General features: G+C 41.2%; 1 protein-coding gene across 3 annotated transcripts in view; it reads right to left on the bottom strand.

The window, feature by feature from the left end:
• CUNH2orf76 (chromosome unknown C2orf76 homolog) overlaps positions 1–22,216 on the bottom strand; it is a 114,149-nt gene that overhangs the window by 52,414 nt on the left and 39,519 nt on the right. For 2 of the 3 annotated variants that reach the window (XM_040228970.1, XM_040228969.1), the window contains exon 2: positions 719–788. The gene's annotated coding sequence lies outside the window, so the exon portion shown is untranslated. Of the gene's footprint in view, positions 1–605; positions 789–22,216 lie in introns of all 3 variants that reach the window. The other variant, XM_040228971.1, reaches the window with a different exon arrangement.

Below are 22,216 nucleotides of genomic sequence, written 5' to 3'. Positions count from 1 at the left end.
AGCAACCTGGTGGGCTAGAATCCACAGGATTGCAAAGAGCTGGACACAACTGAAGCAACTTAGCATGCATAGTATCACCCATTCTCCACACTATTGTTTAATTTGAATATGTTTATTTCACCCTAAACTATATAACAGTCCTACATGCCAGTGTTAATGTTATCAGATTTAATTTTATTACCAAACCATACTTTATTACCAAATCATACTTATTTTAAGATGAGGAAAAATTCATTGCACTAAATGCCCAAGGTCATAAAACATGGAGCCAGGATTCAAGCACCAATTTAATTCCAAATTTCATGATCTAATATATAATATACTATTAAAAAAAATCACCCCAAATAATTTCCTCTGCAAAGTTGCCAATGTTTTAAAAATAAAATTATGGTATATTTCTAATTAGCAGCAACTACTTCATGTTTTCAACTTTGCATATAACTTTCAGCTATAATACACAAGTACTAAAAAAAAAAAAAATACCTGTAATGCTAATAAGATAAAATAAGATGTCCGACCTCACCAGTAATCAGAGAAATTCAAAATAACAATGAGCTATATATTACTCATCAAACTGACAAACGAAAAAGCCTGACAATACCTACTGTTGGCAAGAGTGCAGAAAAATGAGAGTTTAATCAGTTAAGGTGGGCATCCAAATGGATTCTACTTCTGGAGACAATTGGGCAATATTTAGTAAAGCTGAAGATTCATATACCTTTCAATCCAGCAATGTCATTCATATGTAGGTGCTCTTGGGAATCTCTCACATGTGTGCACAAGGAGAACTGTAAAAGAACATCAATATTAACATTGTTAATTGCAAAAACTGGAAACAACTAAATGTCCATCAGCAGGAGAATAGATAATTATGGTACTTTCATTCAACAAAATACTTCAAGCAGTGAAAATGAATGAACTTGAACGATGCACATCAACACAGATGGAATCTCAGAAATAGTAAGGTGAATGCTAAAAAAGCAAGTCACAAAAGCATCAGAATAACACATCATTTACACAAAATTCAAAAACAAAGGTTTCATTATATGTTGAAAAAGAGATGATTCTTGGAGCAAAGAAAGGATTCTGCAATTAGGGAGAAGTAAAACAGGTGTTTCCATCATACTGGTTGCATTTTATATCTTAAGCAGGATGTCAAGTATAGGGATGGTATAGCTACCATTCTTTAAGCCTTTTAGTGTGTCTGGAATATTTCATAATATTTCATAACATACACAAGGAAGCCACACTAATTTGATCTGGAAAGTGTCTTTGAATCACAAAATGCTTATACAAACATTTCACTAAGTTTGAGAGAATATACAGCACATTACATGTGAAAAGCAAAGGTTCAAGCTGTTTTAATGCATAAAATAATCTGTGATTATAGCGTACTGTTTATAATTAAACAAGTGGTTTTAATTAAATGGTCTTGAATTTAAAATATTATTTTTCCTCTAAAATAAAGGATTCATTCTATAATCTTGTTTTCTGGCTTGAGAGCTTAAATTAAATCTTTTGGAAATTCCATTATTAGCTGTTACGCTGTTTGTTATTAAATCTGGCTTTATAGGGCTTCCCAAAATTCTGATCCTAAAATCTACCAAATAATGGCAGTTTAGCAATACATCTACAAAATTACAATTTAAAATTTACTGAGATACCTAATAAAGAATCTCTCTCAAGAAAGGGATAGCATAAAAGACTCTAGGAACTTCCCCTGTGGTCTAGTGATTAAGAATCCATTGCAAGAATCCCTTGCAATGCAGGGGACGCAGGTGTGATCCCTGGTTGGGGAACTAAGATCCCACATGCTGAGGAGCAACTAAGTGCTGCAATTACTGAGCCCATGCACTCTGAAGCCTGCAAGCCACAACAGAAGAGCCCCCACCACAACAAAGATCCTGCACGCTACAACTAGGACCCGAAGCAACCAAATAAATACATAAATAAATTTTAAAAAGAAAAGAAAAAAAGACTCCATATTTTAGAGGCAGTGTTAACAGGTTTGTGAAAATTATGACCAATTTCTTCCTCCTCTCACCTAGCCCCCAAAACAACAAACAAGCTCTCCAAAACACACCACACACACACACGGAAGCCCTATAATGCAGTACACACACACACACACACACACACACACTCACACACACATGGACAGAAGCCCTACAATGAAGTCCAAATTCCTAAAGAGTTCAGAGCTGGACAGATCAAACTTAATTACTGACTCTACTTCTCAGCCCTAACATATAGTTGGATCTCAATAAATAGTAGCTGCTTTTATCAAGGGTCTACTTGGGATTAAACAGGTTTGGGCATAAAGACAGCTCACGTAGGCAGCAAATAAAGATACAAGATTCCCAGGTGCAATGAAATAAATGATGTCAATGGACTAACGAAAGAGGCCAAGCAAGCTAGCACATGTATGCCTTACGAAACTTTTATAATTGTAGGCTTGTTTTTTCCACTTTAAAAAAAGCTGCCCCATATGCTGTACTTAAATAGATGAAGTTTTCGATTTAAAACTCCAAATGTGTGTTACTGTCTAATTTGATTAACAATGTATTGTCATCTTCATCAGAAATTTGTAGTAATTTATACTCAGTAACTAAGCCATATTAGCTACTATTAGAATGAGGCCATTATTTAATTTGTCTCAAGGACTGTGGGAAATATAGGTTGTTAGTTTAGGGAGCCAGACATACTGAAGAGACAGCTTGGAATGCATTACAAATTATAAATGTGATGCTTTCCCAAAACGTTTGACCTACTTTTAAAAAATGAATCTGATCAAGTTTAAAAGGTATCCTTCAAATGAAGGGACAGAGAAACCAAAAGCAATAATTTAGAGGTAAATTAACAAAACATATTCAAAAAGAAGAAAAAAGGTGTGAATAAATGAAATGATAGACCATTTTCTTAACTATGAAAGCTCAGAGTTGTAAAGAAATAATTCTCCCTAAATTAACCTATAAATTAAATAAAATCCCCATCAAAATATAACAGGGTGGTCTGGATTTAAAACAAGTATTTCTAATCTAGAAGAACATGCTTGTGAACTTAGCAAAGTCATAAAAGGAAAAAAAAAAAAAGAGAGAGAAAGAGAGACAGAGAGACCAGCAGTACCATACATTATGTGACAACTGAAGACTGACAAATCAGGGGAAGAGAATAGAAAATTCAGAAAAGACTCAAGATGCAAGAATTTAGTATAAAAATGGCATTTCACATTTGTGAGGAAAAGACACCCTAATCAATGGCATTAAGAAAACCGGTCAGACATTTAGAAATAGGTAATTCTGGATCCTTACTTCATATCTTATACAAAATAAACTATACGTAGAACAAATATTTAAACTAAACTGTAAAATCACAGGAAGGCATCAAAAAATGGGTATAAACTTTTATAAGCTTAAGGCAGAACAGACCTTTCTAAGCAAATAAAAATCAGCAACCACCAAGAAAAAGGTTGACAGATATAGCAAAAAAAAAAAATTATAAGAAAAGACAAATGTCTTGATAACATGGATAAAGGTAATCAATGAGCAATAGGCTAAATTTTTAAGTCAATATTACTGGTAACTGTAGAACTGAAAAATAGAAATAGTAAGATAATGGTTAGCCACAGATTAGTAAAATATATTTAAATTAAAAACTGGTCACACCAGTGTTGGCAAGGATATAGAAAAATAAATATTTTACATACTCTTGCCAAGAACATTAAATGATAGACTTTCTGGAGAGGAGTGGGATCAGTTCAGTTCAGTTCAGTTCAGTCACTCAGTCATGTCTGACTCTTTGCGACCCCATAAATCGCAGCACGCCAGGCCTCCCTGTCCATCACCAACTCCCGAAGTTCACTCAGACTCACGTCCATTGAGTCAATGATGCCATCCAGGAGTGAGATCACCGATATCAAAATTTTAAATTTGCCTACCTTTTGACATGACAATTTTCCTTCTACCAATTTATCTGGAGAAGACAATCACATCAAATATTTTAAAATCCATGAGTTTATAATGATATTTTTTAAGTCAATTAGTCACTCGGGAAGCTAAAGGGCACTTATTTGTTTTCCTGAAAACCGGCTTACCAAGGTAGGGAACGGGGCATTGAAAATGAGAAAAATAATCAGATTCTTATACAGTTTGTATTTCAAGATTACCAAATAGCTGATGAAAAGCTTCTTCTTTAAAGAAGAATGACAGCTAAAAAGCACTGAAGGCATGACAGAATTTAAAAATTATGATTTACATAAATATCAAAATGGCTAAAATAAAAACAATGATAACACCAAATACTGGTGAGGGTATAGAGAAACTAATCTTTCACTCACCACTGATGGAAATGCAAAATGGTACAGCCACTCTAGAAAAGAACATGATAATTTCTTACAAAACTAAACACATGCTTACCATAGACCCAGCACATGCACTCTTGAGCATTTATGCCAGAGAAATGAAAACTCATGTTCACACAAAAAAACTATCTATAAATGCTCATAGTATATCCATGGTTAATACCCCCAAACTGGAAACAACCCAAACATCCTTCAACATGCGAGTGGTTAGACCAAGTGTGGTATATCCATATCATGAACCACTGGGGAATAAAGAAGAAAAAACTACTGATACACATAACAATTTTGATAGATCTTAAGGGAATTAAATTGAAAAGAAAAATCAATCTCAGAAGGTCACATACTGCGTAGTTCCATTATACATCATTCTTTTTTAACAGCAGACTTTTACTTGTGTGTTTATTTCCGGCTGTTCTGGGTCTTCTGCTGCGCACGGGCCTTCCCTAGCTGTGGCAAGCAGGGGCTACTCTCTAGTAGCAGTGCACAGCTACTCACTGCAGTGGTGTCTCTTGTTGCAGAGCATGGGCGGTAGGGCACATGGGCTTAGTTGCCCTATGGCATGTGAAATCTTCCCGGACCAGGGATCAAATCCATGCCCTCTGCATCAGAAGATGGATTCTTAATCATTAGACAACTAGGGGAGTCCTGTATGCCATTCTTGTAATCACAAAAGTATAGAAATGGAGAATAATTAGTGTCCCTGGGGTTAGCAAGGAGGGAAGGAGGTGGCTCTGGCTGTAAAAGGGTAACGAGATCCTTGTGATGGAAAGTTTCTAATTCTTGACCGTGGTGTGATCCACACTTATCTACACATGTGATAAAATTGCCTAAAACCAAATACACATACACGTGCACATATGCCTACAGGAGAGGATGTAAAACCAGTGAGGTGTGAATATGGTCCATGGATTGCATCAACATCAATTCCCTAGATGTGGCTGATCTAAGACCACCCTGAAGCAGGATGTCACCCTTGCAGAAAACTGGATGAGGGGCAGAAAGGATCACTGCTATTATTTCTTATAACTGCATGTGACTCTGCAATTATTTCAAAATAAAAAGTTGCTAAAGGCCATCATTTTGGAAACCCTAATGAAGTAATGAAAGTAGGCAGTGATCATAAAGGGGTGACAAAACCATTAGGTAAAAGATTGATGGGAAACTTTAGAATGGATACTTCAGGGGCTAAACTTAGTAATCAAACTTAACAAATGAATCCAACTTAACAAATGAATTAAGCCTCTGGATCTAACTCCCAGTTTAGGGGTTATGACAGTGTCTGCAAGAACAAGTTAAATGACACCATAAGGAGGTCATCAGTAGACTGTGGAAAATTCTACTGAATAAATGACTTGTTTTCTTCAACAAATAATTAGCATGCAATACACAGAAGGGGAGGAAGGTCAGAAACTAAGAGACTTAAAAGAGATATATCAACTAATGTTTAGATCATGCATGGATCTTAATCTGCATAATACTAGAAGATATTAGGAATCAATATCAATTCTGTTTATTTAATATTATGATGCTTGTGAGTCTAACTTAAAAGACTGAGGTATATAGGTAAAATGATACTATGACTGGTACTTGCTTTCAAATACTCTTGACAGAGAAAAAACAATTATGGATGTGTAGATTGAAAAGAACACTGGTAACTGCTGAAGCTGAATGTATATGGGACCTTATCATACTACACAGTTTTTAGATGCTTGAAATTTTTTAATAGTAAAATCATTTTAAGAAAAGATAAATGTACATTCTAGGAAGATTTTTTTCCACTGATGTGCTTCTAATAGTTTATAAAAATTAGAATTCAATGAAGTAACTGAATTCATCAATTAAATCAATTGAGTTCATTAATGAAGTAAATTATGTCATGCCATAAAACAAAATCCCTTGTAGCCATTAAAGGGTGAAATGAATCCACAGATATTAACTTTAAAAGATGGGTATGAAATATTGGTGAAATGAAAAAATAAATTAGAAAACCATGGGTGCATGGTGTCTGCATAAGATCAGAGACAGGTTCAGAGCAGCATTGACCAAAATGTTCACAGCAGCTATGAATGGCAGAAATCCAACAGACTGCTACTTGTTTTATAAATTTTTAATATTGCTTGATGTTTTAAGAATGAGTATATGTTTTGAAATTAGGCTAATTTCTCTGTATACTTACATTTTCACTTTTCTGAGGTATGTGGTATACATTAACAAAAAGTTATTTTTAAAACTAAGGTATTTCTATTTCCTTTAAGAAAAAAGAGTTTACTGAGCAAAGGCAAACAAAACAGAACTTAGCAAATACCAGAAAGGACAGAGAGGGTCAGAAACTTAGTTATATTACTGATATGCCTTGAAGGATACCAACTATTGATAAATTCAGAAAGTATCACTCAGCAGTCAAGAAGCACTAGAAGCAGGTCACAGGCCCAAGACGAGTTTACACTTGTCTAAGAAATACAAAAGGCCTTCCATACTCAGCCTCTCCCTGCTCCTCTGATGGTATTTGTCACCACCACAACCCATTTTGTACATATTACCCCGGCGGTAATGTCAGCCCATAATTTCCCACACACATCAGGCTGTTTCCAAGCCCCTGACACACCTTTCCACCCCCAGCTTTTCTCCAAACTCCCTTTGTCCCTCCACTCTTCACCTTACTACACAGGCAGCCTCCAAAACCCAGCCTGGCACCATCTGCTCCAGGACAGCATCACAATACTTTCTCCTCTGCCCCAACTCAGCTAAAGGCCCTCTGTCCACCCACAGCACCTGACCACGTCATACTGCAGTCATCTGTTTATGGCTTGTTTTTGTACCAAAGCAACGTATGTGTCATGAGGCACATCAGAGCCCCCATCAGTGTTTGGATAACTGCAATGCTAAGGAACACTTGAATTCTTGACACAGTCCAGCACTACAGACACAGTTATTGTTGTTTAGTCATTCAGTCGCGTCCAACTCTTTTGCAGCCCCATGGACTGTAGCCCCCCCCCAGGCTCCTCTGTCCATGGGATTCTCCAGGCAAGAATCCTGGAGCAGGGTGCCATTTCCTCCTCCAAGGGATCTTCCTGACCCAGGGATCGAACCCACATCTCCTGCACTACAGGCAGATTCTTTACTGCAGAGCCACTAGAGAAGCACCCAGGTACCTATGAGTTTTTTCCAGGGTCCATGAAAATGCTTGAGATCTGGAGAAAAAACTTACTGCTCTAGAACATGAAATTTTTAAAAATCAAATTTAACATTTAAGTAACTACAAGTAACATTTCAACACCAATTCAACTCTACTTTTAAATCTTAGATTTAATACAGGATACAAGACCATTTTCTACAATGTAGGGTGGGGATTTGAAAAGTAACAGTGCCTAGGGCTTAGGAGGGCTTCCCTGGTAGCTCAGACGGTGAAGCGTCTGTCTACAATGCAGGAGACCCGGGTTCGATCCCTGGGTTGGGAAGATCCCCTGGAGAAAGAAATGGCAGCCCACTCCAGTCTTCTTGCCTGGAGAATCCCAAGGATGGTGGAGCCTAGTAGGCTACTGTCCCTGGGGTCACAAAGAGTCGGACACGACTGAGCGACTTCACTTCACTTCAGGGCTTAGGAAGGTCTTTAAACTTCCCTGCCTTAGAAACCTGTCATGGCTGGTACCTTACCCAGCTGGTTTGGGATAATGAAGAAAAACCCATAACCATAGCAAAGCAAAACTCTTAAAAACAAAGAAACAAACAAAGCAAGCAAGAAACCCACATAAGAAGACCCGCACGAGGAGCTCCCACATCCCCCGTCCCTGCACCATCAGAGCCAAGAATAGATGCAGTCCAATATCCTCCCCTCCTGGACCAGCGTCACAGGTCAGGTTGGAGCTGCTTTTCATGGCCCAGGCTGCAGCAGCGTGAAAAGGGAAGGTGGAAAGTCAGGATGGAGTTGTCAGGGAAAGCCAAGCCAAGCTTCAAGCCAGGTTCCCTAACCAGCCAATGGCTCTCATGCCAGAGCTGACGCCTCTCCCTGAGGCAAAGCTCTGAGCTGATGAGCTGTAAACTAGCTAGGGCACTCCTGAAATGAAAGTGCACAGCCCAGCATTAACAGAAACATGAAACACACCTATGCATAAAATACTTGACTGATGATCTCTATCAGTTCAACAAAATAAAATAAAATAACTACAGCTGATTCTAGTTACTTGCAGTGGATGCTGTCTGTAAAGTGGTCTCGAACACTGAATTCACGAATACTAGACCACTGCTCCGAGGGAAATATAGAGTCAGGTTCTGGGACACCTGTTTCCTCTAGTCACAATTTTCATCAACTGGTAAATACCTAACCTTGTTTTATGTGCATTTCTATTTAAAGACACCTTCTTTGATATATACTGTACACTGCTGATTCATAAATGTTAAACTCACAGCCAGGAGTATTACAAGTCATGCCTGAACAAAGTTTGCTTAACCCACATGTTTTCTAAGGCACACACAGACAGCAAGATATTTGGGGGCCATTTTAAAGTGACATCACCAACAAACAACCACGAAAATGTGAAAAGCATGGCATTAAACGAAGCACAATGCGGACACCTGTTTACAATATGAACTGAAACAAGAAGGCAGCAAGTTGCCTCGTTTCACCTCAGCTGGCAATGTGAATTTTGTTAATTCAAATGTGTCACAGCCCTGCAGACTGGAGAATGACCAAGAAAGTGCCTGGGTATTGCTTTGGGGGTTGCAAGTAAATTTTAGTGAGTAGGCAAATCACAAATACACAGTCTGTGAACAACAAGGATTGACTGCATTACAGTTAAAAAAAAAAAAAGTATATGTGCTTTCCGGGTTTCCCTGATAACTCAATTGGCAAAGAATCCACCTGCAATGCAGGAGACCCCGGTTTGATTCCTGGGTCGAGAAGATCCACTGGAGAAGGGACAGGCTACCCACTCCAGTGTTCTTGGGCTTCCCTGGTGGCTCAGCTGGTAAAGGATCCACCTGCAATGTGGGAGACCTGGGCTTGATCCCTGGGTTGGGAAGATCCCCTGGAGAAGGGAAAGGCTACCCACTCCAGTATTCTGGCCTGGAGAATTCCATGGACTATATAGTCCATGGTGTCACAAAGAGCTGGACACAACTGAGCAACTTTCACTTTCACGTGCTTTCCAGTATTTGAAGAAAGCACGCTCTTCACTTTTTGTCAGAGAATGGAAGAGAATCCAAATGTCCTTGAGAGTTAAAAGCTTTTTTAAAAAACTTTTTATTCTGTATTGATGTATAGCCGATTAACAATGTTGTGATAATTTCAGGTGAAGGTACTCAGCCATACACATACATGTAAAGAATCAGAAGTTTTAAGTGTAGAAAAGCACCCACCACTCAGGCAGTTAGCATTCAGATTCTATAATCACCAGGAAGGAGAAAGGGTGTACGTAACTTGAAATTTAACAGATTCCTAAGGTGAATCACTTTGAAAAACTAAAATATTTTGTAAAGTTATATCTACTCCCTAAATTTAAGTATTATAAAATCAAAATTGTCATAATACCAAGTTTGCTTTAAAACTTGTCTTACCGATATGAAAAAGGTACAGCTTTCAAAAAACTAATGTTCTAAGCACATACAAAAAACATATATTATACTAAATGGTTAATTTTCCTCTAGATTTAGGAACTAATAGAACACAGCAAAGAGTAAATTTGCCTTCCTTTTGAAACAAATCAATAAAAAGAAGAAATACAGTTTATTGTTCTTTTGTATGAGGAAACTAAACTGACATAAAAGTAGGAAAAAGAAGAGCACTGCTAAGATGAAAATTACTCAATATGCAAATGAGTCTGACAATGATTCTGAAGAAAATAAACATATGTACTACTAAATATCACCCAAATATGTGATTTTACCCCTAGAAAAAGTTGTTTGAGGCCAAAGAGGGAGAGGAAAGAAAACCTACATTCTTTCTTCCTTTAATGCTTTTGCCTTTTTTTTTTTTTTAATTGGAGAATAACTGCTTTAAATTGTTGTGTTGGTTTCTTCTAAACAACTCGAATCAGTCATAATTATATACACACACCCTCCCTCCAGTGTCTCCCTCCCCCCTTCCATCCCACCCCTCCAGGAGGTCACAGAGCTCCAGGCTGGACTCCCTGTGTTATATAATGGCTTCCCACTAGTTATCTATTTTACACATGATAGTGGATGTATGGTATGTGTAAGAATTGATACTTTCAAATTGTGGCGCTGGAAAAGACTCCTGAGAGTCCCCTGGACTTCAAGGAGATCAAACCAGTCAATCCTAAAGGAAATCAGTCCTGAATATTCACTGGAAGGACTGATGCTGAAGCTGAAACTCCAATACTTTGGCCACCTGATGGGAAGAGCCGACTCATTGAAAAAGACCCTGATGCTGGGAAAGATTGAAGGCAAAAGGAAACGGCGGCAGCAGAGGATGAGATGGTTAGACAGCATCACTGACTCAAACGGCATGAATCGGAGCAAACTCTGGGAGACAGCGAAGGACAGAGGAGACTGGCGTGCTGCAGTCCATGGGGTCACAATGATTCAGACACGACTTAGCGACTGAACAACAACAAAGTGTATACATGTAAATGCTACTTCTCCATTCATCCTACACTCTCCTTCCCCTGCTACCTCCCTAAGTCCATTCTCTACATCTGCATCTCCATTCCTTCCCTGTAAGCAGGTTCATGAGTATATGCTTTAATATATGATATTTGATTTTTACTTTCTGACTTACCTCACTGTGTATAACAGGCTCTGGGTTCATACACCTCACTACAATTGACCTACATTCTTTATACTATTCTTAAAATTACTGAGCACCTAGCACACTGCTAAATAGGTGAATGAGAAATGTTCACCTTTTAAAAAGAACATAACCTTGGCAAATTAGTAAGTTTATATAAAATTCCAATTTAACTGAAGTTGATAAGAATGACAAATTATAATCAAGTCAATTATTTTAGACTATGTCTAAAATGTTAATTTCATTCTAATATATTCCAGCCTACTTTAAAAGTATAATTATTTTTAAACTCATAAATGAAGAACAAAATTTTATTCTAAAATTAGACCTAGGTAAAAGTGAAATACCAAAAACTGGTCTTTATAATAAAAAGAAAAAAGTTAACAGAAATTTGCTTTAAATATTTTCAAAAGTATAATTTTTAAGATCATAAGCTATAACTATAGAATAGGTCCATGAGAGAACCAAATAAACATGTGAAAATCTCCTAGCCTTTTTCTTCCAAATGTTTAGTTGTATAATTGAAATCAAAACACTATTATACTAGAAAAATCAGTTATTCATCTTTCAGTGACACAAAACCTTTGAGAAAGAGATTTTCAACGTATTAACTTATGAAAGACTTCAAAGTCTTTGACTTCAGCCATTTTTTAGATAGGTCAGAAAAATAAAATCTCATACATTAGATGTTTAAGATAACACAGAAGGTGCAAGACAAATAATTAGCTAAATTAAGGCTTCCCTTATGGCTCAGTGGTAAAGAATCTGCCTGCCAATAGAGGAGACATGGTTTCAATCCTTGGGAGGGGAAGATCCCCTGGAGAAAGAAATGGCAACCCATTCCACTATTCTTGCTTGCCTGGGAAATCCCATGAACAGAAGAGCCTGGCAGGCTACAGTCCATGGAGTCGATAAGAGTCTGACATAGTTTAGTTTAGAGACTAAACAACAAACATTTGCTAAATCAGATGATTATGCAAATAATTCTCATACTGTAACTGCTTCACTGCAAGATTACATTAGCAGCTAGGCTTTCCTGAGAAAGAGACATGGTCAATTCTAGTAAGTAAACTCTTGCTGTTCACCCTGAGTGTATCACTCACTGACAAATCAACACCTACAATTCCACAGACCTGCCTTTATGACCTTCGATTTGGGGCAAATACACAAAATCATAATCTGGTTTCTCTGCTCAAGGACAAAAACAAAACTCTCAGAGAGCTAACTATTCTGGACAGTTGAATTTTCCAAAAGGTTTAACAGTTAACCATTTGGTAAAAATATTTCACGCCGTCCTTCCTGTTTGTAACAAGGTACATGGAATACCAATTTGATTTTTCTTGATACACAATCATCAGTGAGAATGTCAATCCTTACACAGTGTGTTGGAGATACTTCTCCATGGTGCTCTCACACTTCTGCACACCTTGTGAGCAGAGGCACTGGCTGCTCTAGCACTCAGATATTCTTTTCAAGGATGTGTATAAAGCAAACAGTCCAGGAAGACAGATATTCTCCCCCTCCAGAATAGAGGGCAGGTGTGTTTCCTGTCTAGTATAACAAAAACAATGGTTCCCTCTGGGCTAAGGTTGGGTAGGCTCACTATAGTTCTTTAAAATATATTGCAATATTTGGATTACCTAAATTCACAGCTGTGGACTCATGGGACAAAAGGAAATGACACAGACAGGGAGCTCATGCTGTTGGCTGTGCTGATATACAGTCCTTTGTCTCAGAACCAAGAGTCCCATGTCTTCTGCCAGCATCCAGGATGACAGGCTGACTTGCTGGCTTCCAAGTTGGGTAAAATCTCAAGACTCTTCACAGTTCTTAACAGTAGGTGACAAGGATGGGATGCTGGCAGAAACATGGCTTTCTGGAACAGAAAAGACAAGGGTCCCATGGGTTTAGGGTACACAAGAAGATTCCCTGGGATCCAGTAACAAAAGTTCTTCTCCAAGTGATGGGTGTGGGGGTGTTAGGGCTAATTGACCTCAGAGGACAAGCAGCAAAAGGTAGGACTGAAACACCTGCCCAGTGGACCTTTTGCTGTTGCTCATGCTCCCTTGGGTGGGAGCAGGAAGGGATGTTACTGAGGCAGTGAAGCACCAGCCCCTGACTCCAGATGAGAAGCAATGCGGCTGCAGCTATTAAGTAGAGTCCTCAGAGCTGAAACAGATTACATCATCAGTGAGGATGCAGAGCTTTTGGATAACTGAAAAATTCATTAAGTGGAGCCATGTTTAGTCATCAAGCCATATGAAACTAAAGATAAGTGGGGCTTCCCAGGTGGTGCTAGTGATAAAGAACTTGCCTGCCAATGCAGGAGACGTTAAGAGAAACAGGTTCAATCCCTGGGTCGGGAAGATCCCCTGGAGGAGGGCATGGCAACCCACTCCAGTATTCTTGCCTGGAGAATCCCATGGACAGAGAAGCCTGGTAGGACAGAGAAGCCTGTGTCCATGAGGTCACAGAGAGCTGGACACGACTGAAGCAACTTAGCACACACACACGTACACTTACTGGCACAAAGCTCCTCTATCCCTTTGTAACCCTGATCCTGCCCTGTGCCCTCTACCCTGACATCTACTTTTAGGAGAAGCATCAGGGGTGGCCTGAAGCCTCTCTGCTCCCAAGAGAGGCTGAAGACCTGATGCACTCAAGGATACTGGAGAACTCCAAGGAAAGGAGGGACTCAAATATCTGTGGCTCTGTGGATACAGGCACCCACATTAACTGCGCTACTTGGCCCTGTGCAGGAGGAGGTACTCAGATTCAGCTAACGGAATCTGGACAAGATTCACAATGGTAGAGGGAAACTAACACAATGTAGCAGATGGGTGCTTCAGGCCAATTCAAAGTACTGCTGTTCTTTCTACATCTGATTGTACAAATGATGCTTATATGTCCTTAATACTTCCCCATCCACAGTGCCAGAGGAGATTCTTCCCTACGAGGAAGAGCTATAGACAGAGAAATGCTAGTGGGAGAAGCTCCCCTGCTGTGTGTCATCAGTGGGTGGGTCAAGACAACATGTAATTGCCCTATCCATTGATGTTCAAAGTTTTCAATATATAAAAGATGTCCTGTTGGCTGGCAGATCAGACACCTCAGTCTCCACGGTCCTGCCTGTGCTGTTACCACACCTCTGCCAGCCAAATCCAGGGCCCTATTCAACAAGTAAAGTTTCCTGGGATTATGTGGGTGGATTCACAATGCCCAAGCCCTTTGGTGATCAAGGAACAACAGCTGCCTCATCAGCCTCCCACCACCAAAGAGAAAGCCTAGCACCTTGCTACAGTCTTTGGGTACTGGAGACAGTATATGCCTGGGGTGGCTCATCTTGGCCAGGCTGAGCTACAGTCCGCAGAATGCACAAGGGATATTCTCTCCAGAATGTCAGAGGAAGAAGGGGGCAGTGACCATTTTGTAGCAGATTCAATTTGTAGATAAAATTAAAGTCCATAATCAGCTGGCCTTAAATTAATCAAAAGGGAGATTTTCCCGGGCGGGCCTGACTTAATCAGTTAGAAGCCCTTTAGGAGGACTTCCCTGGTGGCTCAGGCAGTAAAGAATCTGCCTGCAATGCAGGAGACCTGGGTTGGATCCATGGGTTGGGAAGATCCCCTGGAGGAGGGCATGGCAACCCATTCCAGTATTCTTGCCTGGAGAACCCCCATGACAGAGAAGCCTGGTGGGCTATGGTCCATTGAGTCGCAAAGAGTTGGACACAACTGAGCAACTAAGCACAGCACAGAAGGACATAGGCATCCCTGAGCTCAAAGAGTCCAAACTACAGTGAGGCCTGCACTTGCTCTCCCTCCCCCTGGGTCCTCCCTCCTGATCACTGCCTGGGACCACAGGCCTTGGTTGGTGTCCATGGGGTCCAGTCTGCTCCTCATGGGCCCTTCCTGACTGCTGCCCTCTGGATTCCAACCTGCTTAGCCAGTCCCCACCAAGGAGTGAGTCAGTTCCGTGTATGTGTGTGTGTGTGTCTGTGTATTTCGTCCCTTCCGGCTCTGCTGCTTCTCCAGTTGAACCCTGATTGATACAGTCCTCACATGGATACTCTACACGGTCTTTTAACCTACAAGGAAGCATCCTGAGTGGTGCCCAAATCAACTGGCTGCATCAAAAGTGGTCCAACAAGCTGCACTACATGTCTAACTTTGGTTCCCACAACCCAACGGTCTCGTTGAGGTACCAGTCTCTGTGGCTGATGATTTTGCAAACTAGAGCCTCTAGCAGAGGGAGACAGCCTCCATTCAGAGGCACTCCTTTGCGTTTTGGGCTCCTCACCTCCTTGACCCAGCTACTGACTCAGCAGGATGCTCTGTTCACCGAGGTTGCCCTAGATGCCTGGACTTAGTTCACAGATGGTTTGGATAAGCTCAAACCCAGCAGTGTCCATGGGCCTGGAATGGGACACAAGCATTTTTGCGGAGGTGGAGGGGGGTGGGGATTAACCTCACCATTGAAGAAGAGAACAACCTGTACCCCAGGAGATACGGGTGGGAAGGATCATTCCCTGACGATCTTTCATCTTTCCGGGCTGCCCCGGAGCAGTTCACATGAAGCAAAACACCCTGACAAGCTTCCCCAAAATTGGTATAAGCACTTCAAATTTAACTGACTCCTGAATTTGCCACCCCTGACAGATGGCTCTGACCCCTATGTGATTACTGTTACCAAGAAAACAAGTGTCTCAGAACATCTGTGCCAGCTCCTGTACTTCTCATACAAGACATCTGTCCACACCTCCAGACATCTTCTCCACCCCATTCCCACAGCCACTGCTCAGCATGTCATGTTACAGACAATGACACTCAGTGGGCAGCCTAAACAAACAAGACAGACTGACTGCCAGCCCTCATGCAGTGCCTCCCAAAACAAGACCTAAGTGCAATAACGTGAACCCAAGTGACACATTTGGGTTGAGCAGGTCAAGGGTCATACTGGAGGCCCTGACAAGCTATGTGTTCCGAACCATGTGAGTCCCAGTTGCAAACTGTAAAGAATTTTTTTTCCAGGGATACCAAATGCACCTCCAGGCCTGTGACTGGTTGTATGCGTGAATGTGTACGTGTGTATGCGTGCACATGCACACCACTTGCCTCTCTCCCAAAAAACAGGTCTAAGAACACACATGAGTAAGATCTCAGATGACCAGCAACTAGAGGTAGCAATCTCTCCAAAACAGCCCTAGGGAACTCAGGAAAGCTTCTAGGAGGGTTAACTATCTTAAGTAGACCCTATGGGCAGTTTCCCCCACAGTGAGCCATCCAATCAGAAAGGGTGGTTTGAAATCCATTCCCAGCTTAAGCTAAAGCGATAAGGAACACCACCTCATCCTGCAAGTTAGCAAGGGTTCACTCACTGGCCAGCGTGGCTATGGGTGGCAGACTCTAGACTCCTGCCTTTTGCCCAGGGTGAAGTCTCTGCCAAGGCTAATACAAGCTGCTACACCTAGATTGGGCTTCCCTGGTGGCTCAGAGGTTAAAGCATCTGCCTGCACTGCAGGAGACCTGGGTTCGATCCCTGGGTCGGGAAGATTCCCTGGAGAAGGAAATGGCAACCCACTCCAGTACTCTTGCCTGAAGAATCCCATGGGCGGAGGAGCCTGGTGGGCTACAGTCCATGGGGTGGCAAAGAGTCGGACACGACTGAGCGACTTCACTTTCACTTTCACACCTAGATTGATGTCTTGTACCCAGAGGGAAGGTCAATACAGAAACTTAAAGAGAAAGGGCCCTGGTTTTTTAAGGCCCATGGGTGGTTTCTGGGATTTGCTCAGGACCCTGGTGGTATGGTGGAGATCAATACTGCAGGTTGCCCTGGTCCTGCTGCTTGGAGTCTTACTGACAGTAGTCCTAACGAAATGCTGTCTGAGATGAACAGAACTGATTTAGTCCCAGCCTGTCAGTAGATAAACCAGACTGGCTGAGAGTGGCATACTCAGAGGAACATTCACTGGAATATGCTATAGAAATGGGGAGTGGCTCTTGCCATGCGAGCTAAGTCACTTCAGTCGTGTCTGACTCTTTGTGACCCCATGGACTGTAGCCACCAGGCTCCTCTGTCCATGGGATTCTCCAGGCAAGAATACTGAAGTGGGTTGCCCCTTCTCCAGGGGGTCTTCCCGATCCAGGGATCAAACCACATTTCTTAGATCTTCTGCACTGGCAAGCGGGTTCTTTACCACCAGTGCCACCTGGGACTGGCTCCTAGCCAGCGAAAATTTTCCATGAGTCTGAGTTTCTACATATCTTACTGAGCAGAATCACTGGCGGCCTTTGCTCTCAGCTATCTTTTCTCAGGATATCTATATAGTCTATGGACTTGAAAGATAGTGTCTGCCCCCAGCACAGGGGTAGTACGTTTACTCTGCTGATCTAATTCCCCACCTCCCATTCTCTCTTCAATCTATTCTAAAGAAGACATTAGAATAAAGGTTTCTAACATCATACAGGAGTCGGTGATCAAAACCATCCCCAAGAAAAAGAACTGCAAAAAGGCAAAATGGTTGTCTGAGGAGGCCGTACAAATAGCTTAGAAAAGAAGTGAAAGGCAAAGGAGAAAAGGAAATTTATATGTTCATCTGAATGCAGAGTTCCAAAGAATTGCAAGGAGACATAAGAAAGCCTTGCTCAGTGATCAATGCAAATAGAGGAAAACAATAGAATGGGAAAGACTAGAGATCTCTTCAAGAAAATAAGAGCTACCAAGGGAACATTTCATGCAAAGATGGGCACAATAAAGGACAGAAATGGTAGGGACCTAACAGAAGCAGAAGATATTAAGAAGCAAGAATATAAGATATTAGCAAGAATACACAGAAGAACTACAAAAAAAAAAAAAAAAAGATATTAATGACCCAGATAACCATGATGGTGTGATCACTCACCTAGAGAGTCAAGTGGGCGTTAGGAAGCATCATTACCAACAAAATTAGTGGAGGTGATGGAATTCCAGTTGAGCAATTTCAAATCCTAAAAGATGATGCTGTGAAAGTGCTGCGCTCAATATGCCAGCAAATTTGGAAAACTCAGCAGTGGCCACAGGACTGGAAAAGATCAGTTTTCATTCCAATCCCAAAGAAAGGCAATGCCAAAGAATGTTCAGACTATTGCAAAATTGCACTCATCTCACACACTAGCAAAGATATGCTCAAAATTCTCCAAGCTAGGCTTCAACAGTACACAAACTAAGAACTTCCAGATTTAGAAAAGGCAGAGGAACCAGAGATCAAATTGTCAACATCCGTTCCATCACTGGAAAAGCTAGAGAGTTCCAGAAAAATATCTACTTCTGCTTTATTGACTATGCCAAAGCCTTTCATTGTGTGGATCACAATAAACTGGAAAATTCTTCAAGAGATGGGAATACCAGATCACCTTATCTGCTTCCTGAGAAATCTGTATGCAGATCAAGAAGCAACAGTTAGAACCAGACATGGAACAATGGACTGGTTCCAAATTGGGAAAGGAATACATCAAGGCTGTATATTGTCACCTTGCTTATTTAACTTATATGCAGAGTACATCATGAGAAATGCTGGGCTGGAGGAAGCACAAGCTGTAATCAAGATTGCTGGGAGAAATATTAATAACCTCAGATATGAAGATGACACCACCCTTTTGGCAGAAAGCGAACAGGAAATAAACAGCCTCTGATGAACGTGAAAGAGGAGAGTAAAAAATCTGGCTTAAAGCTCAACATTCAAAAAACAAAGATCATGGCATCAGTCCCATCATTTCACGGCAAATAAATGGGAAAACAATGGAAATAGTGACAGACTTTATTTTCTTGGGCTCCAAAATCACTGCAGACAATGTCCACAGCCATGAAATTAAAAGACGATTGCTCCTTGGAAGAAAAGGTATGACCAACCTAGACAGCATATTAAAAAGCAGAGACATTACTTTGCCAACAAAGGTCCGTTTAGTCAAAGCTATGGTTTTTCCAGTAGTCATGTATAGATGTGAGAGTTGGACCATAAAGAAGGCTGAGCACCAAAGAACTGATACCTTTGAACTGTAGTGTGGGAGAAGACTCTTGAGAGTCCCTTGGACTGCAAGAAGATCCAACCAGCCAATCCTAAAGGAAATCAGTCCTGAATATCATTGGAAAGACTGATGCTGAAGCTCCAATAGTTTGGCCATCTGATGTGAAGAACTGACTCACTGGAAAAAACCCTGATGCTCAGAAAGACTGAAGGCAGGAAGAGAAGGGGGCAACAGAGGATGACATGGTTGGATGGCATCACCAACTTGATAGACATGAGTTTGAGCAAGCTCCAGAAGTTGGTGATGGACAGGGAAGCCTGGCATGCTGCAGTCCATGGGGTCGCAGAGTCGGACATGACTGAGTGACTGAACTGAATAAAACTGAAAGACTTTGCACTCACCCATCAGTTAAAATAGCAGAGGTCAGATCCACTGAATACATTTCTCTCCTTTTCTTCATATCCCTTTGATCACACTCAACTTCTTAGAAGCACTCAACAGAGCTGAAGAACCTGCTCATCCTTCTCTGCTTCTCTCCAGCTGTCTATTACTGCACTGCTCCTTTCCTAGATCTTCTCCAGGCTCCTCTCCTCTCTGAGACCTTGAAATGTTACTGCTCCTCTGACCACTCTCTCAGATACATTTCCAGACCTAAGTTCAAAACTCAGACATCAGAGGCTACTTAAGTTCTCTAGTTAGTTATCACCCCAGGCATTTAACATATCCCAAACTGAACCTGGCAGTTAAATCTGACCCCAACCCCTAATCCTAATTTCCCCATCTCAGTCCATTACACTTGAGTTACTCAAGCCATCAGCAGAGCATTCCTCCTTCCCCACTCTTTAGCTAACCCAGCAAATCTTCTCAGGTCTTTCCCCAAAACGTATCTTGAATTTCCCCATCTCTTTCCACCTCCATTACACTAGTCTAAGCCTCCACTCTCACTGTCTCTACTGAAATAATAGAAACTGGTCTTGGTCCCATTACCAGTCCAGTTCTCTCCATCCATGTGACATATAGCAGCAGGAGTGATCTCCATAATATGTAAATCTGAATATGTCTCCCCTGCTTAAAATTCTTCACAGGCTCCCCAGAGCCCCTAAAGGAAAGAAGTGAACTCATCATTATGGCCAGCTAGTCCCTGCATGGTTGGCCCTAGACACCATCTCCCCCTATGCCACTGCTCAACAATTACACTGGTCCTCCTTTGGTTCTTCCAATACATCCAGCTTTCTGGATCATTCCAGAAACTAGACAATAGGTTGTTCTCTAGCTTGAAACATTATTGCTTTTTCTAAAACTGGATCCTCCCTATCAGTGTAATTGGTACCCCATCAGGAGGACCTTTTCTGACTGACTCAGCTCCACTTATTCCTCTGCTCTGTTTTCCCCTACTATAAAACAATAATGCTTGAAGAAAAGCACTTGTTTTTAATACCAATTCATTTATTTCTGATTTTTAGGTGAATGTTGTTGTGGGTGTTACTGTGTTCTCCCTAAAAAGATAAGTTGACATCCTAATGCCTACCCCTTCCTCAGAATGTGATATTATTTGTAAATGCAGTTGCTGAACATGCAACTCATTAAGGTGAGGTCATACTGGGGTAGGCTGGGCCTCATATCCAATACAACTAGCATCCTTATGAAAGCAGAGGGCCTTGTAAAGACAAGCACACAAGAAGACCACCATGTGAAGATGGGGGACTGAAGTGATGCCTCTAAGAGCCAAGGAATGCTTGGGGCTACCAGAAGATAAGAGAGAGACAAGGAACAGATTCTCTCTCACAATCCTCACAAGCAATCAGGCTTGCTCATTGATTTTGGACTTCTGGCCCCCAGAACTATGGGACAATAAATATCTGTTGTTTGAAGTCTTCCAGCTTATGATACTTCGCTATAGCAACCCTAAGAGACTAACACAAATGCCAAATTGCAAAGACATATATAGAAGTGAAAGGTGTTCTTACAGAGGGAAGCGGTGGATAAAGGGGCATGAATGACAGTTTTAACATTTGTCTGCTTAAACTAAAACTTTCATTTTTGAAAGTAACCTAATTATTAAAATATGAACAACAGGCGTTCCCGTGGTCCAGGAGTTATGAATCAGCACTTGCACTGCAGGGGGCATGATTTGGATCCCTGGTCCAGGGAACTAAGATCCTCCATGCTGCATGGTACAGTACAAAGTACATATGAGCTACAGTTACAGTGAAGCCTCACTACACAGAAATGTCATGATTCATAGGAAATATATATATATTTGGTCCTCATCCACAGTTCCTGCTCACGGTTTCCCAGTCTCTTAGAATCTCCTGAACAATGGAATGGAATTTGGTCTCTCATCCTGTTTCTGAAAACCACTCCAGGGAAGATGATTTTTGGGGTCCACACAAAGGTGGGGGCTGGTGGTTAGGAAAACTAACTTTCAGTCCCACCCTCTGCTGGAAGTTGAATCGATCACCACTGGCCAGTGATTTAGTCAATCATAACTATGTAATGAAGCCTCCATAAACAACTCCAAAGAACAGGTTTTTGGACCTTTTTCAGAGATCTTCCACGTTGGGGAACCAGAACACTTCCACATGCCCCCATGCTCAGCTTCATCAGTCATGACAACGGAAGTCCCTTTGTAGGACCTCAACCCATGTATCTTCTCTGGCTGTTGATGTATATCCTTTAATATCCTTTTATAATAAATTGGTAATCTAGTGAGTAAACAGGTTTTCCTGAGTTCTGTGAGCTCTTCTAACAAGCTAATTGAACCCCAAGAGGGAGTTGTGGGAACCTCTGACTTACAGCCAATTGATCAGAAGTATGGGCTGCAACCTAGACTTGCAGCTGGCACCCTGAATTGGAGGGGTAAACAGAACCTCCAGTCTGTAGCTGGGCAAAAGCACAGATAACAACTTGTGTGACTGGCCTCTGAAGTGGAGGGCAGACTTGTGCAACTGAGCCCTTTGTGTATGGAATCTGATTCTGTCTGGCCAGGTAGTGTGAGAACTGAGTTGAATTTTTGAATACCCTCCTATCATCAAGAACTGCTTGTTGATGTGGGGAAGCCTCCATATATGTACACTGGAATTGAGTCTAGGAACCCAATTCAAC

This window comes from Oryx dammah, unplaced genomic scaffold, assembly GCF_014754425.2.
Source record: "Oryx dammah isolate SB20612 unplaced genomic scaffold, SCBI_Odam_1.1 HiC_scaffold_27, whole genome shotgun sequence".
Taxonomy (NCBI): domain Eukaryota; kingdom Metazoa; phylum Chordata; class Mammalia; order Artiodactyla; family Bovidae; genus Oryx; species Oryx dammah.
Note: the sequence above shows the minus strand (reverse complement) of the source record. Positions and strands in the feature narration are given on the sequence as shown.